Raw genomic sequence first — 25,080 nt, forward strand, 5'->3', positions numbered from 1 at the left:
TAAAGTAAGAAAGAAGTGTTTTAAGGTTTACATTATTTATAAAATACTATTAAGGATGACTTTGAATTTGTCTTTTATCGATGAAAAAAATTAATTGTTGAATAATTATTTGAATTATTCAATTAATAAGACATTTGACAAATATTATGTAAAACTAAATCTAAAAATGAAGTTGTAACTTCTTTTATAAGTTTCTTTGATGTTACAAAAACAAGAATGTTTCGAACAGTGGCTTTTCGAGTTTTGAATATTTATGCATTTGTTTTTATTTGATTTACATATTTATAACAGATATGACTCAAAAAAATCTACAACAGGAAGTATTCCTAGGCAGTCACCCATCTAAGTACTAACTTCCCCCAACAAGGCTTAACTTTGGTGATCAGACGAGAACCAGTGCTTTACTTGTGGTTTGGTCGTAGCTAAAAGTTAATGTGAAAAAGGGTTTTCTACTTTACATTATGTATAACATAGTTGTAAACATGAGTAGTAAGTTCTATTTTATCGAAGAATTAAAAAACTGGGTTATTTAGAATGTATTTGGAACGTCTCATCAATATCAAATTAGAATAAAATTTTAGCGAAATTTAAGGTGTATAGAAACTTTTGTTTAGTTTTATACATATTTTGCATTATGATAAAAATGTGAACATTTTACACTGTGGATGCTTTCATTTTGGTATACTAATGCATAACTTATGTATTTATTTTAATGATCAATATTTCTTATTTTGTTAGAAGTATCTAAAAATCAATATTCCACGGTAGTCAGCCCTCCTACTACTTTATTTCCGGAATAAGGCTTATTTTTCTTGATTTGATAAAGAACTATTTTTCTTTTTGCAGTATGCTGGTAGGTATTTGATAAAGTAAGAAAGAAGTGTTTTAAGGTTTACATTATTTATAAAATACTATTAAGGATGACTTTGAATTTGTCTTTTATCGATGAAAAAAATTAATTGTTGAATAATTATTTGAATTATCCAATTAATAACACATTTGACAAATATTATGTAAAACTAAATCTAAAAAGGAAGTTGTAACTTCTTTTATAAGTTTCTTTGATGTTACAAAAACAAGAATGTTTCGAACAGTGGCTTTTCGAGTTTTGAATATTTATGCATTTGTTTTTGATTTTTGATTTACATATTTATAACAGATATGACTCAAAAAAGTCTACAACAGGAAGTATTCCTAGGCAGTCACCCATCTAAGTACTAACTTCCCCCAACAAGGCTTAACTTTGGTGATCAGACGAGAACCAGTGCTTTACTTGTGGTTTGGTCGTAGCTAAAAGTTAATGTGAAAAAAGGGTTTTCTACTTTACATTATGTATAACATAGTTGTAAACATGAGTAGTAAGTTCTATTTTATCGAAGAATTAAAAAACTGGGTTATTTAGAATGTATTTGGAACGTCTCATCAATATCAAATTAGAATAAAATTTTAGCGAAATTTAAGGTGTATAGAAACTTTTGTTTAGTTTTATACATATTTTGCATTATGATAAAATGTGAACATTTTACACTGTGGATGCTTTCATTTTGGTATACTAATGCATAACTTATGTATTTATTTTAATGATCAATATTTCTTATTTTGTTAGAAGTATCTAAAAATCAATATTCCACGGTAGTCAGCCCTCCTACTACTTTATTTCCGGAATAAGGCTTATTTTTCTTGATTTGATAAAGAACTATTTTTCTTTTTGCAGTATGCTGGTAGGTATTTGATAAAGTAAGAAAGAAGTGTTTTAAGGTTTACATTATTTATAAAATACTATTAAGGATGACTTTGAATTTGTCTTTTATCGATGAAAAAAATTAATTGTTGAATAATTATTTGAATTATTCAATTAATAAGACATTTGACAAATATTATGTAAAACTAAATCTAAAAATGAAGTTGTAACTTCTTTTATAAGTTTCTTTGATGTTACAAAACAAGAATGTTTCGAACAGTGGCTTTTCGAGTTTTGAATATTTATGCATTTGTTTTTATTTGATTTACATATTTATAACAGATATGACTCAAAAAAATCTACAACAGGAAGTATTCCTAGGCAGTCACCCATCTAAGTACTAACTTCCCCCAACAAGGCTTAACTTTGGTGATCAGACGAGAACCAGTGCTTTACTTGTGGTTTGGTCGTAGCTAAAAGTTAATGTGAAAAAGGGTTTTCTACTTTACATTATGTATAACATAGTTGTAAACATGAGTAGTAAGTTCTATTTTATCGAAGAATTAAAAAACTGGGTTATTTAGAATGTATTTGGAACGTCTCATCAATATCAAATTAGAATAAAATTTTAGCGAAATTTAAGGTGTATAGAAACTTTTGTTTAGTTTTATACATATTTTGCATTATGATAAAAATGTGAACATTTTACACTGTGGATGCTTTCATTTTGGTATACTAATGCATAACTTATGTATTTATTTTAATGATCAATATTTCTTATTTTGTTAGAAGTATCTAAAAATCAATATTCCACGGTAGTCAGCCCTCCTACTACTTTATTTCCGGAATAAGGCTTATTTTTCTTGATTTGATAAAGAACTATTTTTCTTTTTGCAGTATGCTGGTAGGTATTTGATAAAGTAAGAAAGAAGTGTTTTAAGGTTTACATTATTTATAAAATACTATTAAGGATGACTTTGAATTTGTCTTTTATCGATGAAAAAAATTAATTGTTGAATAATTATTTGAATTATCCAATTAATAACACATTTGACAAATATTATGTAAAACTAAATCTAAAAATGAAGTTGTAACTTCTTTTACAAGTTTCTTTGATGTTACAAAAACAAGAATGTTTCGAACAGTGGCTTTTCGAGTTTTGAATATTTATGCATTTGTTTTTGATTTGATTTACATATTTATTACAGATATGACTCAAAAAAATCTACAACAGGAAGTATTCCTAGGCAGTCACCCATCTAAGTACTAACTTCCCCCAACAAGGCTTAACTTTGGTGATCAGACGAGAACCAGTGCTTTACTTGTGGTTTGGTCGTAGCTAAAAGTTAATGTGAAAAAAGGGTTTTCTACTTTACATTATGTATAACATAGTTGTAAACATGAGTAGTAAGTTCTATTTTATCGAAGAATTAAAAAACTGGGTTATTTAGAATGTATTTGGAACGTCTCATCAATATCAAATTAGAATAAAATTTTAGCGAAATTTAAGGTGTATAGAAACTTTTGTTTAGTTTTATACATATTTTGCATTATGATAAAAATGTGAACATTTTACACTGTGGATGCTTTCATTTTGGTATACTAATGCATAACTTATGTATTTATTTTAATGATCAATATTTCTTATTTTGTTAGAAGTATCTAAAAATCAATATTCCACGGTAGTCAGCCCTCCTACTACTTTATTTCCGAATAAGGCTTATTTTTCTTGATTTGATAAAGAACTATTTTTCTTTTGCAGTATGCTGGTAGGTATTTGATAAAGTAAGAAAGAAGTGTTTTAAGGTTTACATTATTTATAAAATACTATTAAGGATGACTTTGAATTTGTCTTTTATCGATGAAAAAATTAATTGTTGAATAATTATTTGAATTATCCAATTAATAAGACATTTGACAAATATTATGTAAAACTAAATCTAAAAAGGAAGTTGTAACTTCTTTTATAAGTTTCTTTGATGTTACAAAAACAAGAATGTTTCGAACAGTGGCTTTTGAGTTTTGAATATTTATGCATTTGTTTTGATTTGATTTACATATTTATAACAGATATGACTCAAAAAAATCTACAACAGGAAGTATTCCTAGGCAGTCACCCATCTAAGTACTAACTTCCCCCAACAAGGCTTAACTTTGGTGATCAGACGAGAACCAGTGCTTTACTTGTGGTTTGGTCGTAGCTAAAAGTTAATGTGAAAAAGGGTTTTCTACTTTACATTATGTATAACATAGTTGTAAACATGAGTAGTAAGTTCTATTTTATCGAAGAATTAAAAAACTGGGTTATTTAGAATGTATTTGGAACGTCTCATCAATATCAAATTAGAATAAAATTTTAGCGAAATTTAAGGTGTATAGAAACTTTTGTTTAGTTTTATACATATTTTGCATTATGATAAAAATGTGAACATTTTACACTGTGGATGCTTTCATTTTGGTATACTAATGCATAACTTATGTATTTATTTTAATGATCAATATTTCTTATTTTGTTAGAAGTATCTAAAAATCAATATTCCACGGTAGTCAGCCCTCCTACTACTTTATTTCCGAATAAGGCTTATTTTTCTTGATTTGATAAAGAACTATTTTTCTTTTGCAGTATGCTGGTAGGTATTTGATAAAGTAAGAAAGAAGTGTTTTAAGGTTTACATTATTTATAAAATACTATTAAGGATGACTTTGAATTTGTCTTTTATCGATGAAAAATTAATTGTTGAATAATTATTTGAATTATTCAATTAATAAGACATTTGACAAATATTATGTAAAACTAAATCTAAAAATGAAGTTGTAACTTCTTTTATAAGTTTCTTTGATGTTACAAAAACAAGAATGTTTCGAACAGTGGCTTTTCGAGTTTTGAATATTTATGCATTTGTTTTGATTTGATTTACATATTTATAACAGATATGACTCAAAAAATCTACAACAGGAAGTATTCCTAGGCAGTCACCCATCTAAGTACTAACTTCCCCCAACAAGGCTTAACTTTGGTGATCAGACGAGAACCAGTGCTTTACTTGTGGTTTGGTCGTAGCTAAAAGTTAATGTGAAAAAGGGTTTTCTACTTTACATTATGTATAACATAGTTGTAAACATGAGTAGTAAGTTCTATTTTATCGAAGAATTAAAAACTGGGTTATTTAGAATGTATTTGGAACGTCTCATCAATATCAAATTAGAATAAAATTTTAGCGAAATTTAAGGTGTATAGAAACTTTTGTTTAGTTTTATACATATTTTGCATTATGATAAAAATGTGAACATTTTACACTGTGGATGCTTTCATTTTGGTATACTAATGCATAACTTATGTATTTATTTTAATGATCAATATTTCTTATTTTGTTAGAAGTATCTAAAATCAATATTCCACGGTAGTCAGCCCTCCTACTACTTTATTTCCGAATAAGGCTTATTTTTCTTGATTTGATAAAGAACTATTTTTCTTTTGCAGTATGCTGGTAGGTATTTGATAAAGTAAGAAAGAAGTGTTTTAAGGTTTACATTATTTATAAAATACTATTAAGGATGACTTTGAATTTGTCTTTTATCGATGAAAAAATTAATTGTTGAATAATTATTTGAATTATTCAATTAATAAGACATTTGACAAATATTATGTAAAACTAAATCTAAAAATGAAGTTGTAACTTCTTTTATAAGTTTCTTTGATGTTACAAAACAAGAATGTTTCGAACAGTGGCTTTTCGAGTTTTGAATATTTATGCATTTGTTTTTATTTGATTTACATATTTATAACAGATATGACTCAAAAAATCTACAACAGGAAGTATTCCTAGGCAGTCACCCATCTAAGTACTAACTTCCCCCAACAAGGCTTAACTTTGGTGATCAGACGAGAACCAGTGCTTTACTTGTGGTTTGGTCGTAGCTAAAAGTTAATGTGAAAAAGGGTTTTCTACTTTACATTATGTATAACATAGTTGTAAACATGAGTAGTAAGTTCTATTTTATCGAAGAATTAAAAACTGGGTTATTTAGAATGTATTTGGAACGTCTCATCAATATCAAATTAGAATAAAATTTTAGCGAAATTTAAGGTGTATAGAAACTTTTGTTTAGTTTTATACATATTTTGCATTATGATAAAAATGTGAACATTTTACACTGTGGATGCTTTCATTTTGGTATACTAATGCATAACTTATGTATTTATTTTAATGATCAATATTTCTTATTTTGTTAGAAGTATCTAAAATCAATATTCCACGGTAGTCAGCCCTCCTACTACTTTATTTCCGGAATAAGGCTTATTTTTCTTGATTTGATAAAGAACTATTTTTCTTTTGCAGTATGCTGGTAGGTATTTGATAAAGTAAGAAAGAAGTGTTTTAAGGTTTACATTATTTATAAAATACTATTAAGGATGACTTTGAATTTGTCTTTTATCGATGAAAAAATTAATTGTTGAATAATTATTTGAATTATCCAATTAATAAGACATTTGACAAATATTATGTAAAACTAAATCTAAAAATGAAGTTGTAACTTCTTTTATAAGTTTCTTTGATGTTACAAAACAAGAATGTTTCGAACAGTGGCTTTTCGAGTTTTGAATATTTATGCATTTGTTTTGATTTGATTTACATATTTATAACAGATATGACTCAAAAAAGTCTACAACAGGAAGTATTCCTAGGCAGTCACCCATCTAAGTACTAACTTCCCCCAACAAGGCTTAACTTTGGTGATCAGACGAGAACCAGTGCTTTACTTGTGGTTTGGTCGTAGCTAAAAGTTAATGTGAAAAAGGGTTTTCTACTTTACATTATGTATAACATAGTTGTAAACATGAGTAGTAAGTTCTATTTTATCGAAGAATTAAAAACTGGGTTATTTAGAATGTATTTGGAACGTCTCATCAATATCAAATTAGAATAAAATTTTAGCGAAATTTAAGGTGTATAGAAACTTTTGTTTAGTTTTATACATATTTTGCATTATGATAAAAATGTGAACATTTTACACTGTGGATGCTTTCATTTTGGTATACTAATGCATAACTTATGTATTTATTTTAATGATCAATATTTCTTATTTTGTTAGAAGTATCTAAAATCAATATTCCACGGTAGTCAGCCCTCCTACTACTTTATTTCCGGAATAAGGCTTATTTTTCTTGATTTGATAAAGAACTATTTTTCTTTTGCAGTATGCTGGTAGGTATTTGATAAAGTAAGAAAGAAGTGTTTTAAGGTTTACATTATTTATAAAATACTATTAAGGATGACTTTGAATTTGTCTTTTATCGATGAAAAAATTAATTGTTGAATAATTATTTGAATTATCCAATTAATAAGACATTTGACAAATATTATGTAAAACTAAATCTAAAAGGAAGTTGTAACTTCTTTTATAAGTTTCTTTGATGTTACAAAAACAAGAATGTTTCGAACAGTGGCTTTTGAGTTTTGAATATTTATGCATTTGTTTTGATTTGATTTACATATTTATAACAGATATGACTCAAAAAATCTACAACAGGAAGTATTCCTAGGCAGTCACCCATCTAAGTACTAACTTCCCCCAACAAGGCTTAACTTTGGTGATCAGACGAGAACCAGTGCTTTACTTGTGGTTTGGTCGTAGCTAAAAGTTAATGTGAAAAAGGGTTTTCTACTTTACATTATGTATAACATAGTTGTAAACATGAGTAGTAAGTTCTATTTTATCGAAGAATTAAAAACTGGGTTATTTAGAATGTATTTGGAACGTCTCATCAATATCAAATTAGAATAAAATTTTAGCGAAATTTAAGGTGTATAGAAACTTTTGTTTAGTTTTATACATATTTTGCATTATGATAAAAATGTGAACATTTTACACTGTGGATGCTTTCATTTTGGTATACTAATGCATAACTTATGTATTTATTTTAATGATCAATATTTCTTATTTTGTTAGAAGTATCTAAAAATCAATATTCCACGGTAGTCAGCCCTCCTACTACTTTATTTCCGAATAAGGCTTATTTTTCTTGATTTGATAAAGAACTATTTTTCTTTTGCAGTATGCTGGTAGGTATTTGATAAAGTAAGAAAGAAGTGTTTTAAGGTTTACATTATTTATAAAATACTATTAAGGATGACTTTGAATTTGTCTTTTATCGATGAAAAATTAATTGTTGAATAATTATTTGAATTATCCAATTAATAAGACATTTGACAAATATTATGTAAAACTAAATCTAAAAATGAAGTTGTAACTTCTTTTATAAGTTTCTTTGATGTTACAAAACAAGAATGTTTCGAACAGTGGCTTTTCGAGTTTTGAATATTTATGCATTTGTTTTGATTTGATTTACATATTTATAACAGATATGACTCAAAAATCTACAACAGGAAGTATTCCTAGGCAGTCACCCATCTAAGTACTAACTTCCCCCAACAAGGCTTAACTTTGGTGATCAGACGAGAACCAGTGCTTTACTTGTGGTTTGGTCGTAGCTAAAAGTTAATGTGAAAAAGGGTTTTCTACTTTACATTATGTATAACATAGTTGTAAACATGAGTAGTAAGTTCTATTTTATCGAAGAATTAAAAACTGGGTTATTTAGAATGTATTTGGAACGTCTCATCAATATCAAATTAGAATAAAATTTTAGCGAAATTTAAGGTGTATAGAAACTTTTGTTTAGTTTTATACATATTTTGCATTATGATAAAAATGTGAACATTTTACACTGTGGATGCTTTCATTTTGGTATACTAATGCATAACTTATGTATTTATTTTAATGATCAATATTTCTTATTTTGTTAGAAGTATCTAAAAATCAATATTCCACGGTAGTCAGCCCTCCTACTACTTTATTTCCGGAATAAGGCTTATTTTTCTTGATTTGATAAAGAACTATTTTTCTTTTTGCAGTATGCTGGTAGGTATTTGATAAACTAAGAAAGAAGTGTTTTAAGGTTTACATTATTTATAAAATACTATTAAGGATGACTTTGAATTTGTCTTTTATCGATGAAAAAAATTAATTGTTGAATAATTATTTGAATTATCCAATTAATAAGACATTTGACAAATATTATGTAAAACTAAATCTAAAAAGGAAGTTGTAACTTCTTTTATAAGTTTCTTTGATGTTACAAAAACATGAATGTTTCGAACAGTGGCTTTTTGAGTTTTGAATATTTATGCATTTGTTTTTGATTTTTGATTTACATATTTATAACAGATATGACTCAAAAAAATCTACAACAGGAAGTATTCCTAGGCAGTCACCCATCTAAGTACTAACTTCCCCCAACAACGCTTAACTTTGGTGATCAGACGAGAACCAGTGCTTTACTTGTGGTTTGGTCGTAGCTAAAAGTTAATGTGAAAAAAGGGTTTTCTACTTTATATTATGTATAACATAGTTGTAAACATGAGTAGTAAGTTCTATTTTATCGAAGAATTAAAAAACTGGGTTATTTAGAATGTATTTGGAACGTCTCATCAATATCAAATTAGAATAAAATTTTAGCGAAATTTAAGGTGTATAGAAACTTTTGTTTAGTTTTATACATATTTTGCATTATGATAAAAATGTGAACATTTTACACTGTGGATGCTTTCATTTTGGTATACTAATGCATAACTTATGTATTTATTTTAATGATCAATATTTCTTATTTTGTTAGAAGTATCTAAAATCAATATTCCACGGTAGTCAGCCCTCCTACTACTTTATTTCCGAATAAGGCTTATTTTTCTTGATTTGATAAAGAACTATTTTTCTTTTGCAGTATGCTGGTAGGTATTTGATAAAGTAAGAAAGAAGTGTTTTAAGGTTTACATTATTTATAAAATACTATTAAGGATGACTTTGAATTTGTCTTTTATCGATGAAAAATTAATTGTTGAATAATTATTTGAATTATTCAATTAATAAGACATTTGACAAATATTATGTAAAACTAAATCTAAAAATGAAGTTGTAACTTCTTTTATAAGTTTCTTTGATGTTACAAAACAAGAATGTTTCGAACAGTGGCTTTTCGAGTTTTGAATATTTATGCATTTGTTTTGATTTGATTTACATATTTATAACAGATATGACTCAAAAAATCTACAACAGGAAGTATTCCTAGGCAGTCACCCATCTAAGTACTAACTTCCCCCAACAAGGCTTAACTTTGGTGATCAGACGAGAACCAGTGCTTTACTTGTGGTTTGGTCGTAGCTAAAAGTTAATGTGAAAAAAGGGTTTTCTACTTTACATTATGTATAACATAGTTGTAAACATGAGTAGTAAGTTCTATTTTATCGAAGAATTAAAAGAACTGGGTTATTTAGAATGTATTTGGAACGTCTCATCAATATCAAATTAGAATAAAATTTTAGCGAAATTTAAGGTGTATAGAAACTTTTGTTTAGTTTTATACATATTTTGCATTGTGATAAAAATGTGAACATTTTACACTGTGGATGCTTTCATTTTGGTATACTAATGCATAACTTATGTATTTATTTTAATGATCAATATTTCTTATTTTGTTAGAAGTATCTAAAAATCAATATTCCACGGTAGTCAGCCCTCCTACTACTTTATTTCCGGAATAAGGCTTATTTTTCTTGATTTGATAAAGAACTATTTTTTTTTTGCAGTATGCTGGTAGGTATTTGATAAAGTAAGAAAGAAGTGTTTTAAGGTTTACATTATTTATAAAATACTATTAAGCATGAGTTTGAATTTGTCTTTTATCGATGAAAAAATTAATTGTTGAATAATTATTTGAATTATCCAATTAATAACACATTTGACAAATATTATGTAAAACTAAATCTAAAAATGAAGTTGTAACTTCTTTTATAAGTTTCTTTGATGTTACAAAACAAGAATGTTTCGAACAGTGGCTTTTCGAGTTTTGAATATTTATGCATTTGTTTTGATTTGATTTACATATTTATAACAGATATGACTCAAAAAATCTACAACAGGAAGTATTCCTAGGCAGTCACCCATCTAAGTACTAACTTCCCCCAACAAGGCTTAACTTTGGTGATCAGACGAGAACCAGTGCTTTACTTGTGGTTTGGTCGTAGCTAAAAGTTAATGTGAAAAAGGGTTTTCTACTTTACATTATGTATAACATAGTTGTAAACATGAGTAGTAAGTTCTATTTTATCGAAGAATTAAAAACTGGGTTATTTAGAATGTATTTGGAACGTCTCATCAATATCAAATTAGAATAAAATTTTAGCGAAATTTAAGGTGTATAGAAACTTTTGTTTAGTTTTATACATATTTTGCATTATGATAAAAATGTGAACATTTTACACTGTGGATGCTTTCATTTTGGTATACTAATGCATAACTTATGTATTTATTTTAATGATCAATATTTCTTATTTTGTTAGAAGTATCTAAAAATCAATATTCCACGGTAGTCAGCCCTCCTACTACTTTATTTCCGAATAAGGCTTATTTTTCTTGATTTGATAAAGAACTATTTTTCTTTTTGCAGTATGCTGGTAGGTATTTGATAAAGTAAGAAAGAAGTGTTTTAAGGTTTACATTATTTATAAAATACTATTAAGTATGAGTTTGAATTTGTCTTTTATCGATGAAAAAAATTAATTGTTGAATAATTATTTGAATTATCAATTAATAACACATTTGACAAATATTATGTAAAACTAAATCTAAAAATGAAGTTGTAACTTCTTTTATAAGTTTCTTTGATGTTACAAAACAAGAATGTTTCGAACAGTGGCTTTTTGAGTTTTGAATATTTATGCATTTGTTTTGATTTGATTTACATATTTATAACAGATATGACTCAAAAAAATCTACAACAGGAAGTATTCCTAGGCAGTCACCCATCTAAGTACTAACTTCCCCCAACAAGGCTTAACTTTGGTGATCAGACGAGAACCAGTGCTTTACTTGTGGTTTGGTCGTAGCTAAAAGTTAATGTGAAAAAGGGTTTTCTACTTTACATTATGTATAACATAGTTGTAAACATGAGTAGTAAGTTCTATTTTATCGAAGAATTAAAAACTGGGTTATTTAGAATGTATTTGGAACGTCTCATCAATATCAAATTAGAATAAAATTTTAGCGAAATTTAAGGTGTATAGAAACTTTTGTTTAGTTTTATACATATTTTGCATTATGATAAAAATGTGAAGATTTTACACTGTGGATGCTTTCATTTTGGTATACTAATGCATAACTTATGTATTTATTTTAATGATCAATATTTCTTATTTTGTTAGAAGTATCTAAAAATCAATATTCCACGGTAGTCAGCCCTCCTACTACTTTATTTCCCGAATAAGGCTTATTTTTCTTGATTTGATAAAGAACTATTTTTCTTTTTGCAGTATGCTGGTAGGTATTTGATAAAGTAAGAAAGAAGTGTTTTAAGGTTTACATTATTTATAAAATACTATTAAGGATGACTTTGAATTTGTCTTTTATCGATGAAAAAAATTAATTGTTGAATAATTATTTGAATTATTCAATTAATAAGACATTTGACAAATATTATGTAAAACTAAATCTAAAAAGGAAGTTGTAACTTCTTTTATAAGTTTCTTTGATGTTACAAAAACAAGAATGTTTCGAACAGTGGCTTTTCGAGTTTTGAATATTTATGCATTTGTTTTTGATTTGATTTACATATTTATAACAGATATGACTCAAAAAAATCTACAACAGGAAGTATTCCTAGGCAGTCACCCATCTAAGTACTAACTTCCCCCAACAAGGCTTAACTTTGGTGATCAGACGAGAACCAGTGCTTTACTTGTGGTTTGGTCGTAGCTAAAAGTTAATGTGAAAAAAGGGTTTTCTACTTTACATTATGTATAACATAGTTGTAAACATGAGTAGTAAGTTCTATTTTATCGAAGAATTAAAAAACTGGGTTATTTAGAATGTATTTGGAACGTCTCATCAATATCAAATTAGAATAAAATTTTAGCGAAATTTAAGGTGTATAGAAACTTTTGTTTAGTTTTATACATATTTTGCATTATGATAAAAATGTGAACATTTTACACTGTGGATGCTTTCATTTTGGTATACTAATGCATAACTTATGTATTTATTTTAATGATCAATATTTCTTATTTTGTTAGAAGTATCTAAAAATCAATATTCCACGGTAGTCAGCCCTCCTACTACTTTATTTCGGAATAAGGCTTATTTTTCTTGATTTGATAAAGAACTATTTTTCTTTTGCAGTATGCTGGTAGGTATTTGATAAAGTAAGAAAGAAGTGTTTTAAGGTTTACATTATTTATAAAATACTATTAAGGATGACTTTGAATTTGTCTTTTATCGATGAAAAAAATTAATTGTTGAATAATTATTTGAATTATTCAATTAATAAGACATTTGACAAATATTATGTAAAACTAAATCTAAAAATGAAGTTGTAACTTCTTTTATAAGTTTCTTTGATGTTACAAAAACAAGAATGTTTCGAACAGTGGCTTTTCGAGTTTTGAATATTTATGCATTTGTTTTGATTTGATTTACATATTTATAACAGATATGACTCAAAAAAATCTACAACAGGAAGTATTCCTAGGCAGTCACCCATCTAAGTACTAACTTCCCCCAACAAGGCTTAACTTTGGTGATCAGACGAGAACCAGTGCTTTACTTGTGGTTTGGTCGTAGCTAAAAGTTAATGTGAAAAAGGGTTTTCTACTTTACATTATGTATAACATAGTTGTAAACATGAGTAGTAAGTTCTATTTTATCGAAGAATTAAAAAACTGGGTTATTTAGAATGTATTTGGAACGTCTCATCAATATCAAATTAGAATAAAATTTTAGCGAAATTTAAGGTGTATAGAAACTTTTGTTTAGTTTTATACATATTTTGCATTATGATAAAAATGTGAACATTTTACACTGTGGATGCTTTCATTTTGGTATACTAATGCATAACTTATGTATTTATTTTAATGATCAATATTTCTTATTTTGTTAGAAGTATCTAAAAATCAATATTCCACGGTAGTCAGCCCTCCTACTACTTTATTTCCGAATAAGGCTTATTTTTCTTGATTTGATAAAGAACTATTTTTCTTTTGCAGTATGCTGGTAGGTATTTGATAAAGTAAGAAAGAAGTGTTTTAAGGTTTACATTATTTATAAAATACTATTAAGGATGACTTTGAATTTGTCTTTTATCGATGAAAAAAATTAATTGTTGAATAATTATTTGAATTATCCAATTAATAACACATTTGACAAATATTATGTAAAACTAAATCTAAAAATGAAGTTGTAACTTCTTTTATAAGTTTCTTTGATGTTACAAAACAAGAATGTTTCGAACAGTGGCTTTTCGAGTTTTGAATATTTATGCATTTGTTTTGATTTGATTTACATATTTATAACAGATATGACTCAAAAAAATCTACAACAGGAAGTATTCCTAGGCAGTCACCCATCTAAGTACTAACTTCCCCCAACAAGGCTTAACTTTGGTGATCAGACGAGAACCAGTGCTTTACTTGTGGTTTGGTCGTAGCTAAAAGTTAATGTGAAAAAAGGGTTTTCTACTTTACATTATGTATAACATAGTTGTAAACATGAGTAGTAAGTTCTATTTTATCGAAGAATTAAAAAACTAGGTTATTTAGAATGTATTTGGAACGTCTCATCAATATCAAATTAGAATAAAATTTTAGCGAAATTTAAGGTGTATAGAAACTTTTGTTTAGTTTTATACATATTTTGCATTATGATAAAAATGTGAACATTTTACACTGTGGATGCTTTCATTTTGGTATACTAATGCATAACTTATGTATTTATTTTAATGATCAATATTTCTTATTTTGTTAGAAGTATCTAAAAATCAATATTCCACGGTAGTCAGCCCTCCTACTACTTTATTTCCGGAATAAGGCTTATTTTTCTTGATTTGATAAAGAACTATTTTTCTTTTTGCAGTATGCTGGTAGGTATTTGATAAAGTAAGAAAGAAGTGTTTTAAGGTTTACATTATTTATAAAATACTATTAAGGATGACTTTGAATTTGTCTTTTATCGATGAAAAAAATTAATTGTTGAATAATTATTTCAATTATCCAATTAATAACACATTTGACAAATATTATGTAAAACTAAATCTGAAAATGAAGTTGTAACTTCTTTTACAAGTTTCTTTGATGTTACAAAAACAAGAATGTTTCGAACAGTGGCTTTTCGAGTTTTGAATATTTATGCATTTGTTTTTGATTTGATTTACATATTTATTACAGATATGACTCAAAAAAATCTACAACAGGAAGTATTCCTAGGCAGTCACCCATCTAAGTACTAACTTCCCCCAACAAGGCTTAACTTTGGTGATCAGACGAGAACCAGTGCTTTACTTGTGGTTTGGTCGTAGCTAAAAGTTAATGTGAAAAAAGGGTTTTCTACTTTACATTATGTATAACATAGTTGTAAACATGAGTAGTAAGTTCTATTTTATCGAAGAATTAAAAAACTGGGTTATTTAGAATGTATTTGGAACGTCTCATCAATATCAAATTAGAATAAAATTTTAGCGAAATTTAAGGTGTATAGAAACTTTTGTTTAGTTTTATACATATTTTGCATTATGATAAAATGTGAACATTTTACACTGTGGATGCTTTCATTTTGGTATACTAATGCATAACTTATGTATTTATTTTAATGATCAATATTTCTTATTTTGTTAGAAGTATCTAAAATCAATATTCCACGGTAGTCAGCCCTCCTACTACTTTATTTCGGAATAAGGCTTATTTTTCTTGATTTGATAAAGAACTATTTTTCTTTTTGCAGTATGCTGGTAGGTATTTGATAAAGTAAGAAAGAAGTGTTTTAAGGTTTACATTATTTATAAAATACTATTAAGTATGACTTTGAATTTGTCTTTTATCGATGAAAAAAATTAATTGTTGAATAATTATTTGAATTATCCAATTAATAAGACATTTGACAAATATTATGTAAAACTAAATCTAAAAATGAAGTTGTAACTTCTTTTACAAGTTTCTTTGATGTTACAAAAACAAGAATGTTTCGAACAGTGGCTTTTCGAGTTTTGAATATTTATGCATTTGTTTTTTATTTGATTTACATATTTATAACAGATATCACTCAAAAAAATCTACAACAGGAAGTATTCCTAGGCAGTCACCCATCTAAGTACTAACTTCCCCCAACAAGGCTTAACTTTGGTGATCAGACGAGAACCAGTGCTTTACTTGTGGTTTGGTCGTAGCTAAAAGTTAATGTGAAAAAGGGTTTTCTACTTTACATTATGTATAACATAGTTGTAAACATGAGTAGTAAGTTCTATTTTATCGAAGAATTAAAAAACTGGGTTATTTAGAATGTATTTGGAACGTCTCATCAATATCAAATTAGAATAAAATTTTAGCGAAATTTAAGGTGTATAGAAACTTTTGTTTAGTTTTATACATATTTTGCATTATGATAAAAATGTGAACATTTTACACTGTGGATGCTTTCATTTTGGTATACTAATGCATAACTTATGTATTTATTTTAATGATCAATATTTCTTATTTTGTTAGAAGTATCTAAAAATCAATATTCCACGGTAGTCAGCCCTCCTACTACTTTATTTCCGAATAAGGCTTATTTTTCTTGATTTGATAAAGAACTATTTTTCTTTTGCAGTATGCTGGTAGGTATTTGATAAAGTAAGAAAGAAGTGTTTTAAGGTTTACATTATTTATAAAATACTATTAAGGATGACTTTGAATTTGTCTTTTATCGATGAAAAAATTAATTGTTGAATAATTATTTGAATTATCCAATTAATAAGACATTTGACAAATATTATGTAAAACTAAATCTAAAAATGAAGTTGTAACTTCTTTTATAAGTTTCTTTGATGTTACAAAACAAGAATGTTTCGAACAGTGGCTTTTGAGTTTTGAATATTTATGCATTTGTTTTGATTTGATTTACATATTTATAACAGATATGACTCAAAAAATCTACAACAGGAAGTATTCCTAGGCAGTCACCCATCTAAGTACTAACTTCCCCCAACAAGGCTTAACTTTGGTGATCAGACGAGAACCAGTGCTTTACTTGTGGTTTGGTCGTAGCTAAAAGTTAATGTGAAAAAGGGTTTTCTACTTTACATTATGTATAACATAGTTGTAAACATGAGTAGTAAGTTCTATTTTATCGAAGAATTAAAAACTGGGTTATTTAGAATGTATTTGGAACGTCTCATCAATATCAAATTAGAATAAAATTTTAGCGAAATTTAAGGTGTATAGAAACTTTTGTTTAGTTTTATACATATTTTGCATTATGATAAAAATGTGAACATTTTACACTGTGGATGCTTTCATTTTGGTATACTAATGCATAACTTATGTATTTATTTTAATGATCAATATTTCTTATTTTGTTAGAAGTATCTAAAATCAATATTCCACGGTAGTCAGCCCTCCTACTACTTTATTTCCGAATAAGGCTTATTTTTCTTGATTTGATAAAGAACTATTTTTCTTTTGCAGTATGCTGGTAGGTATTTGATAAAGTAAGAAAGAAGTGTTTTAAGGTTTACATTATTTATAAAATACTATTAAGGATGACTTTGAATTTGTCTTTTATCGATGAAAAAATTAATTGTTGAATAATTATTTGAATTATCCAATTAATAAGACATTTGACAAATATTATGTAAAACTAAATCTAAAAATGAAGTTGTAACTTCTTTTATAAGTTTCTTTGATGTTACAAAACAAGAATGTTTCGAACAGTGGCTTTTTGAGTTTTGAATATTTATGCATTTGTTTTGATTTGATTTACATATTTATAACAGATATGACTCAAAAAAATCTACAACAGGAAGTATTCCTAGGCAGTCACCCATCTAAGTACTAACTTCCCCCAACAAGGCTTAACTTTGGTGATCAGACGAGAACCAGTGCTTTACTTGTGGTTTGGTCGTAGCTAAAAGTTAATGTGAAAAAGGGTTTTCTACTTTACATTATGTATAACATAGTTGTAAACATGAGTAGTAAGTTCTATTTTATCGAAGAATTAAAAACTGGGTTATTTAGAATGTATTTGGAACGTCTCATCAATATCAAATTAGAATAAAATTTTAGCGAAATTTAAGGTGTATAGAAACTTTTGTTTAGTTTTATACATATTTTGCATTATGATAAAAATGTGAACATTTTACACTGTGGATGCTTTCATTTTGGTATACTAATGCATAACTTATGTATTTATTTTAATGATCAATATTTCTTATTTTGTTAGAAGTATCTAAAAATCAATATTCCACGGTAGTCAGCCCTCCTACTACTTTATTTCCGGAATAAGGCTTATTTTTCTTGATTTGATAAAGAACTATTTTTCTTTTTGCAGTATGCTGGTAGGTATTTGATAAAGTAAGAAAGAAGTGTTTTAAGGTTTACATTATTTATAAAATACTATTAAGGATGACTTTGAATTTGTCTTTTATCGATGAAAAAAATTAATTGTTGAATAATTATTTGAATTATCCAATTAATAACACATTTGACAAATATTATGTAAAAGTAAATCGAAAAATGAAGTTGTAACTTCTTTTATAAGTTTCTTTGATGTTACAAAAACAAGAATGTTTCGAACAGTGGCTTTTCGAGTTTTGAATATTTATGCATTTGTTTTTGATTTGATTTACATATTTATAACAGATATGACTCAAAAAAATCTACAACAGGAAGTATTCCTAGGCAGTCACCCATCTAAGTACTAACTTCCCCCAACAAGGCTTAACTTTGGTGATCAGACGAGAACCAGTGCTTTACTTGTGGTTTGGTCGTAGCTAAAAGTTAATGTGAAAAAAGGGTTTTCTACTTTACATTATGTATAACATAGTTGTAAACATGAGTAGTAAGTTCTATTTTATCGAAGAATTAAAAACTGGGTTATTTAGAATGTATTTGGAACGTCTCATCAATATCAAATTAGAATAAAATTTTAGCGAAATTTAAGGTGTATAGAAACTTTTGTTTAGTTTTATACATATTTTGCATTATGATAAAAATGTGAACATTTTACACTGTGGATGCTTTCATTTTGGTATACTAATGCATAACTTATGTATTTATTTTAATGATCAATATTTCTTATTTTGTTAGAAGTATCTAAAAATCAATATTCCACGGTAGTCAGCCCTCCTACTACTTTATTTCCGAATAAGGCTTATTTTTCTTGATTTGATAAAGAACTATTTTTCTTTTGCAGTATGCTGGTAGGTATTTGATAAAGTAAGAAAGAAGTGTTTTAAGGTTTACATTATTTATAAAATACTATTAAGGATGACTTTGAATTTGTCTTTTATCGATGAAAAAAATTAATTGTTGAATAATTATTTGAATTATCCAATTAATAACACATTTGACAAATATTATGTAAAACTAAATCTAAAAATGAAGTTGTAACTTCTTTTATAAGTTTCTTTGATGTTACAAAAACAAGAATGTTTGAACAGTGGCTTTTCGAGTTTTGAATATTTATGCATTTGTTTTGATTTGATTTACATATTTATAACAGATATGACTCAAAAAAATCTACAACAGGAAGTATTCCTAGGCAGTCACCCATCTAAGTACTAACTTCCCCCAACAAGGCTTAACTTTGGTGATCAGACGAGAACCAGTGCTTTACTTGTGGTTTGGTCGTAGCTAAAAGTTAATGTGAAAAAGGGTTTTCTACTTTACATTATGTATAACATAGTTGTAAACATGAGTAGTAAGTTCTATTTTATCGAAGAATTAAAAAACTGGGTTATTTAGAATGTATTTGGAACGTCTCATCAATATCAAATTAGAATAAAATTTTAGCGAAATTTAAGGTGTATAGAAACTTTTGTTTAGTTTTATACATATTTTGCATTATGATAAAAATGTGAACATTTTACACTGTGGATGCTTTCATTTTGGTATACTAATGCATAACTTATGTATTTATTTTAATGATCAATATTTCTTATTTTGTTAGAAGTATCTAAAATCAATATTCCACGGTAGTCAGCCCTCCTACTACTTTATTTCCGAATAAGGCTTATTTTTCTTGATTTGATAAAGAACTATTTTTCTTTTGCAGTATGCTGGTAGGTATTTGATAAAGTAAGAAAGAAGTGTTTTAAGGTTTACATTATTTATAAAATACTATTAAGGATGACTTTGAATTTGTCTTTTATCGATGAAAAAAATTAATTGTTGAATAATTATTTGAATTATTCAATTAATAAGACATTTGACAAATATTATGTAAAACTAAATCTAAAAATGAAGTTGTAACTTCTTTTACAAGTTTCTTTGATGTTACAAAAACAAGAATGTTTCGAACAGTGGCTTTTCGAGTTTTGAATATTTATGCATTTGTTTTGATTTGATTTACATATTTATAACAGATATGACTCAAAAATCTACAACAGGAAGTATTCCTAGGCAGTCACCCATCTAAGTACTAACTTCCCCCAACAAGGCTTAACTTTGGTGATCAGACGAGAACCAGTGCTTTACTTGTGGTTTGGTCGTAGCTAAAAGTTAATGTGAAAAAAGGGTTTTCTACTTTACATTATGTATAACATAGTTGTAAACATGAGTAGTAAGTTCTATTTTATCGAAGAATTAAAAACTGGGTTATTTAGAATGTATTTGGAACGTCTCATCAATATCAAATTAGAATAAAATTTTAGCGAAATTTAAGGTGTATAGAAACTTTTGTTTAGTTTTATACATATTTTGCATTATGATAAAAATGTGAACATTTTACACTGTGGATGCTTTCATTTTGGTATACTAATGCATAACTTATGTATTTATTTTAATGATCAATATTTCTTATTTTGTTAGAAGTATCTAAAATCAATATTCCACGGTAGTCAGCCCTCCTACTACTTTATTTCCGAATAAGGCTTATTTTTGTTGATTTGATAAAGAACTATTTTTCTTTTGCAGTATGCTGGTAGGTATTTGATAAAGTAAGAAAGAAGTGTTTTAAGGTTTACATTATTTATAAAATACTATTAAGGATGACTTTGAATTTGTCTTTTATCGATGAAAAAATTAATTGTTGAATAATTATTTGAATTATTCAATTAATAAGACATTTGACAAATATTATGTAAAACTAAATCTAAAATGAAGTTGTAACTTCTTTATAAGTTTCTTTGATGTTACAAAAACAAGAATGTTTCGAACAGTGGCTTTTCGAGTTTTGAATATTTATGCATTTGTTTTGATTTGATTTACATATTTATAACAGATATGACTCAAAAAATCTACAACAGGAAGTATTCCTAGGCAGTCACCCATCTAAGTACTAACTTCCCCCAACAAGGCTTAACTTTGGTGATCAGACGAGAACCAGTGCTTTACTTGTGGTTTGGTCGTAGCTAAAAGTTAATGTGAAAAAGGGTTTTCTACTTTACATTATGTATAACATAGTTGTAAACATGAGTAGTAAGTTCTATTTTATCGAAGAATTAAAAACTGGGTTATTTAGAATGTATTTGGAACGTCTCATCAATATCAAATTAGAATAAAATTTTAGCGAAATTTAAGGTGTATAGAAACTTTTGTTTAGTTTTATACATATTTTGCATTATGATAAAAATGTGAACATTTTACACTGTGGATGCTTTCATTTTGGTATACTAATGCATAACTTATGTATTTATTTTAATGATCAATATTTCTTATTTTGTTAGAAGTATCTAAAAATCAATATTCCACGGTAGTCAGCCCTCCTACTACTTTATTTCCGAATAAGGCTTATTTTTCTTGATTTGATAAAGAACTATTTTTCTTTTGCAGTATGCTGGTAGGTATTTGATAAAGTAAGAAAGAAGTGTTTTAAGGTTTACATTATTTATAAAATACTATTAAGGATGACTTTGAATTTGTCTTTTATCGATGAAAAAATTAATTGTTGAATAATTATTTGAATTATTCAATTAATAACACATTTGACAAATATTATGTAAAACTAAATCTAAAAATGAAGTTGTAACTTCTTTATAAGTTTCTTTGATGTTACAAAAACAAGAATGTTTCGAACAGTGGCTTTTCGAGTTTTGAATATTTATGCATTTGTTTTGATTTGATTTACATATTTATAACAGATATGACTCAAAAAAGTCTACAACAGGAAGTATTCCTAGGCAGTCACCCATCTAAGTACTAACTTCCCCCAACAAGGCTTAACTTTGGTGATCAGACGAGAACCAGTGCTTTACTTGTGGTTTGGTCGTAGCTAAAAGTTAATGTGAAAAAGGGTTTTCTACTTTACATTATGTATAACATAGTTGTAAACATGAGTAGTAAGTTCTATTTTATCGAAGAATTAAAAACTGGGTTATTTAGAATGTATTTGGAACGTCTCATCAATATCAAATTAGAATAAAATTTTAGCGAAATTTAAGGTGTATAGAAACTTTTGTTTAGTTTTATACATATTTTGCATTATGATAAAAATGTGAACATTTTACACTGTGGATGCTTTCATTTTGGTATACTAATGCATAACTTATGTATTTATTTTAATGATCAATATTTCTTATTTTGTTAGAAGTATCTAAAAATCAATATTCCACGGTAGTCAGCCCTCCTACTACTTTATTTCCGGAATAAGGCTTATTTTTCTTGATTTGATAAAGAACTATTTTTCTTTTTGCAGTATGCTGGTAGGTATTTGATAAAGTAAGAAAGAAGTGTTTTAAGGTTTACATTATTTATAAAATACTATTAAGGATGACTTTGAATTTGTCTTTTATCGATGAAAAAAATTAATTGTTGAATAATTATTTGAATTATCCAATTAATAAGACATTTGACAAATATTATGTAAAACTAAATCTAAAAAGGAAGTTGTAACTTCTTTTATAAGTTTCTTTGATGTTACAAAAACATGAATGTTTCGAACAGTGGCTTTTTGAGTTTTGAATATTTATGCATTTGTTTTTGATTTTTGATTTACATATTTATAACAGATATGACTCAAAAAAATCTACAACAGGAAGTATTCCTAGGCAGTCACCCATCTAAGTACTAACTTCCCCCAACAAGGCTTAACTTTGGTGATCAGACGAGAACCAGTGCTTTACTTGTGGTTTGGTCATAGCTAAAAGTTAATGTGAAAAAAGGGTTTTCTACTTTACATTATGTATAACATAGTTGTAAACATGAGTAGTAAGTTCTATTTTATCGAAGAATTAATAAAACTAGGTTATTTAGAATGTATTTGGAACGTCTCATCAATATCAAATTAGAATAAAATTTTAGCGAAATTTAAGGTGTATAGAAACTTTTGTTTAGTTTTATACATATTTTGCATTATGATAAAATGTGAACATTTTACACTGTGGATGCTTTCATTTTGGTATACTAATGCATAACTTATGTATTTATTTTAATGATCAATATTTCTTATTTTGTTAGAAGTATCTAAAAATCAATATTCCACGGTAGTCAGCCCTCCTACTACTTTATTTCCGGAATAAGGCTTATTTTTCTTGATTTGATAAAGAACTATTTTTCTTTTTGCAGTATGCTGGTAGGTATTTGATAAAGTAAGAAAGAAGTGTTTTAAGGTTTACATTATTTATAAAATACTATTAAGGATGACTTTGAATTTGTCTTTTATCGATGAAAAAAATTAATTGTTGAATAATTATTTGAATTATCCAATTAATAACACATTTGACAAATATTATGTAAAACTAAATCTAAAAATGAAGTTGTAACTTCTTTTACAAGTTTCTTTGATGTTACAAAACAAGAATGTTTCGAACAGTGGCTTTTGAGTTTTGAATATTTATGCATTTGTTTTGATTTGATTTACATATTTATAACAGATATGACTCAAAAAAGTCTACAACAGGAAGTATTCCTAGGCAGTCACCCATCTAAGTACTAACTTCCCCCAACAAGGCTTAACTTTGGTGATCAGACGAGAACCAGTGCTTTACTTGTGGTTTGGTCGTAGCTAAAAGTTAATGTGAAAAAGGGTTTTCTACTTTACATTATGTATAACATAGTTGTAAACATGAGTAGTAAGTTCTATTTTATCGAAGAATTAAAAAACTGGGTTATTTAGAATGTATTTGGAACGTCTCATCAATATCAAATTAGAATAAAATTTTAGCGAAATTTAAGGTGTATAGAAACTTTTGTTTAGTTTTATACATATTTTGCATTATGATAAAAATGTGAACATTTTACACTGTGGATGCTTTCATTTTGGTATACTAATGCATAACTTATGTATTTATTTTAATGATCAATATTTCTTATTTTGTTAGAAGTATCTAAAAATCAATATTCCACGGTAGTCAGCCCTCCTACTACTTTATTTCCGAATAAGGCTTATTTTTCTTGATTTGATAAAGAACTATTTTTCTTTTGCAGTATGCTGGTAGGTATTTGATAAAGTAAGAAAGAAGTGTTTTAAGGTTTACATTATTTATAAAATACTATTAAGGATGACTTTGAATTTGTCTTTTATCGATGAAAAAAATTAATTGTTGAATAATTATTTGAATTATCCAATTAATAAGACATTTGACAAATATTATGTAAAACTAAATCTAAAAATGAAGTTGTAACTTCTTTTACAAGTTTCTTTGATGTTACAAAAACAAGAATGTTTCGAACAGTGGCTTTTCGAGTTTTGAATATTTATGCATTTGTTTTTGATTTGATTTACATATTTATAACAGATATGACTCAAAAAAATCTACAACAGGAAGTATTCCTAGGCAGTCACCCATCTAAGTACTAACTTCCCCCAACAAGGCTTAACTTTGGTGATCAGACGAGAACCAGTGCTTTACTTGTGGTTTGGTCGTAGCTAAAAGTTAATGTGAAAAAAGGGTTTTCTACTTTACATTATGTATAACATAGTTGTAAACATGAGTAGTAAGTTCTATTTTATCGAAGAATTAAAAAACTGGGTTATTTAGAATGTATTTGGAACGTCTCATCAATATCAAATTAGAATAAAATTTTAGCGAAATTTAAGGTGTATAGAAACTTTTGTTTAGTTTTATACATATTTTGCATTATGATAAAAATGTGAACATTTTACACTGTGGATGCTTTCATTTTGGTATACTAATGCATAACTTATGTATTTATTTTAATGATCAATATTTCTTATTTTGTTAGAAGTATCTAAAATCAATATTCCACGGTAGTCAGCCCTCCTACTACTTTATTTCGGAATAAGGCTTATTTTTGTTGATTTGATAAAGAACTATTTTTCTTTTGCAGTATGCTGGTAGGTATTTGATAAAGTAAGAAAGAAGTGTTTTAAGGTTTACATTATTTATAAAATACTATTAAGGATGACTTTGAATTTGTCTT

General features: G+C 27.0%; 29 non-coding genes across 29 annotated transcripts; all 29 read right to left on the bottom strand.

Moving 5' to 3' along the window:
• Positions 1-305: 305 nt before the first annotated feature.
• Positions 306-424, bottom strand: LOC124458679. The gene has a single exon (XR_006953366.1). It is a non-coding gene; the product is annotated as a 5S ribosomal RNA (ribosomal RNA).
• A 749-nt stretch (positions 425-1,173) lies between these two features.
• Positions 1,174-1,292, bottom strand: LOC124458600. The gene has a single exon (XR_006953311.1). It is a non-coding gene; the product is annotated as a 5S ribosomal RNA (ribosomal RNA).
• Positions 1,293-2,037: 745 nt separating this feature from the next.
• On the bottom strand, positions 2,038-2,156 carry LOC124458544. Its single transcript, XR_006953257.1, has one exon. It is a non-coding gene; the product is annotated as a 5S ribosomal RNA (ribosomal RNA).
• A 747-nt stretch (positions 2,157-2,903) lies between these two features.
• LOC124458545 lies at positions 2,904-3,022 on the bottom strand. Its single transcript, XR_006953258.1, has one exon. It is a non-coding gene; the product is annotated as a 5S ribosomal RNA (ribosomal RNA).
• A 743-nt stretch (positions 3,023-3,765) lies between these two features.
• Positions 3,766-3,884, bottom strand: LOC124458546. Its single transcript, XR_006953259.1, has one exon. It is a non-coding gene; the product is annotated as a 5S ribosomal RNA (ribosomal RNA).
• A 741-nt stretch (positions 3,885-4,625) lies between these two features.
• On the bottom strand, positions 4,626-4,744 carry LOC124458547. Its single transcript, XR_006953260.1, has one exon. It is a non-coding gene; the product is annotated as a 5S ribosomal RNA (ribosomal RNA).
• Positions 4,745-5,483: 739 nt separating this feature from the next.
• LOC124458548 lies at positions 5,484-5,602 on the bottom strand. The gene has a single exon (XR_006953261.1). It is a non-coding gene; the product is annotated as a 5S ribosomal RNA (ribosomal RNA).
• A 741-nt stretch (positions 5,603-6,343) lies between these two features.
• Positions 6,344-6,462, bottom strand: LOC124458601. Its single transcript, XR_006953312.1, has one exon. It is a non-coding gene; the product is annotated as a 5S ribosomal RNA (ribosomal RNA).
• Positions 6,463-7,201: 739 nt separating this feature from the next.
• LOC124458550 lies at positions 7,202-7,320 on the bottom strand. Its single transcript, XR_006953263.1, has one exon. It is a non-coding gene; the product is annotated as a 5S ribosomal RNA (ribosomal RNA).
• Positions 7,321-8,058: 738 nt separating this feature from the next.
• LOC124458551 lies at positions 8,059-8,177 on the bottom strand. Its single transcript, XR_006953264.1, has one exon. It is a non-coding gene; the product is annotated as a 5S ribosomal RNA (ribosomal RNA).
• A 748-nt stretch (positions 8,178-8,925) lies between these two features.
• Positions 8,926-9,044, bottom strand: LOC124458607. Its single transcript, XR_006953318.1, has one exon. It is a non-coding gene; the product is annotated as a 5S ribosomal RNA (ribosomal RNA).
• A 740-nt stretch (positions 9,045-9,784) lies between these two features.
• On the bottom strand, positions 9,785-9,903 carry LOC124458552. The gene has a single exon (XR_006953265.1). It is a non-coding gene; the product is annotated as a 5S ribosomal RNA (ribosomal RNA).
• A 744-nt stretch (positions 9,904-10,647) lies between these two features.
• Positions 10,648-10,766, bottom strand: LOC124458553. The gene has a single exon (XR_006953266.1). It is a non-coding gene; the product is annotated as a 5S ribosomal RNA (ribosomal RNA).
• A 742-nt stretch (positions 10,767-11,508) lies between these two features.
• LOC124458554 lies at positions 11,509-11,627 on the bottom strand. The gene has a single exon (XR_006953267.1). It is a non-coding gene; the product is annotated as a 5S ribosomal RNA (ribosomal RNA).
• A 746-nt stretch (positions 11,628-12,373) lies between these two features.
• On the bottom strand, positions 12,374-12,492 carry LOC124458555. Its single transcript, XR_006953268.1, has one exon. It is a non-coding gene; the product is annotated as a 5S ribosomal RNA (ribosomal RNA).
• Positions 12,493-13,237: 745 nt separating this feature from the next.
• Positions 13,238-13,356, bottom strand: LOC124458556. Its single transcript, XR_006953269.1, has one exon. It is a non-coding gene; the product is annotated as a 5S ribosomal RNA (ribosomal RNA).
• A 743-nt stretch (positions 13,357-14,099) lies between these two features.
• LOC124458557 lies at positions 14,100-14,218 on the bottom strand. The gene has a single exon (XR_006953270.1). It is a non-coding gene; the product is annotated as a 5S ribosomal RNA (ribosomal RNA).
• A 748-nt stretch (positions 14,219-14,966) lies between these two features.
• LOC124458559 lies at positions 14,967-15,085 on the bottom strand. The gene has a single exon (XR_006953271.1). It is a non-coding gene; the product is annotated as a 5S ribosomal RNA (ribosomal RNA).
• Positions 15,086-15,830: 745 nt separating this feature from the next.
• LOC124458560 lies at positions 15,831-15,949 on the bottom strand. The gene has a single exon (XR_006953272.1). It is a non-coding gene; the product is annotated as a 5S ribosomal RNA (ribosomal RNA).
• A 740-nt stretch (positions 15,950-16,689) lies between these two features.
• Positions 16,690-16,808, bottom strand: LOC124458562. The gene has a single exon (XR_006953274.1). It is a non-coding gene; the product is annotated as a 5S ribosomal RNA (ribosomal RNA).
• Positions 16,809-17,548: 740 nt separating this feature from the next.
• Positions 17,549-17,667, bottom strand: LOC124458563. Its single transcript, XR_006953276.1, has one exon. It is a non-coding gene; the product is annotated as a 5S ribosomal RNA (ribosomal RNA).
• A 746-nt stretch (positions 17,668-18,413) lies between these two features.
• LOC124458564 lies at positions 18,414-18,532 on the bottom strand. The gene has a single exon (XR_006953277.1). It is a non-coding gene; the product is annotated as a 5S ribosomal RNA (ribosomal RNA).
• A 743-nt stretch (positions 18,533-19,275) lies between these two features.
• Positions 19,276-19,394, bottom strand: LOC124458565. Its single transcript, XR_006953278.1, has one exon. It is a non-coding gene; the product is annotated as a 5S ribosomal RNA (ribosomal RNA).
• Positions 19,395-20,135: 741 nt separating this feature from the next.
• Positions 20,136-20,254, bottom strand: LOC124458566. The gene has a single exon (XR_006953279.1). It is a non-coding gene; the product is annotated as a 5S ribosomal RNA (ribosomal RNA).
• Positions 20,255-20,993: 739 nt separating this feature from the next.
• Positions 20,994-21,112, bottom strand: LOC124458567. Its single transcript, XR_006953280.1, has one exon. It is a non-coding gene; the product is annotated as a 5S ribosomal RNA (ribosomal RNA).
• Positions 21,113-21,853: 741 nt separating this feature from the next.
• Positions 21,854-21,972, bottom strand: LOC124458602. The gene has a single exon (XR_006953313.1). It is a non-coding gene; the product is annotated as a 5S ribosomal RNA (ribosomal RNA).
• Positions 21,973-22,720: 748 nt separating this feature from the next.
• Positions 22,721-22,839, bottom strand: LOC124458587. Its single transcript, XR_006953299.1, has one exon. It is a non-coding gene; the product is annotated as a 5S ribosomal RNA (ribosomal RNA).
• Positions 22,840-23,584: 745 nt separating this feature from the next.
• Positions 23,585-23,703, bottom strand: LOC124458603. Its single transcript, XR_006953314.1, has one exon. It is a non-coding gene; the product is annotated as a 5S ribosomal RNA (ribosomal RNA).
• A 745-nt stretch (positions 23,704-24,448) lies between these two features.
• Positions 24,449-24,567, bottom strand: LOC124458568. The gene has a single exon (XR_006953281.1). It is a non-coding gene; the product is annotated as a 5S ribosomal RNA (ribosomal RNA).
• Between the last annotated feature and the right edge of the window lie 513 nt (positions 24,568-25,080).

This window comes from Xenia sp. Carnegie-2017, unplaced genomic scaffold (genome assembly GCF_021976095.1).
Source record: "Xenia sp. Carnegie-2017 unplaced genomic scaffold, XeniaSp_v1 HiC_scaffold_6, whole genome shotgun sequence".
NCBI classification, from domain to species: domain Eukaryota; kingdom Metazoa; phylum Cnidaria; class Anthozoa; order Malacalcyonacea; family Xeniidae; genus Xenia; species Xenia sp. Carnegie-2017.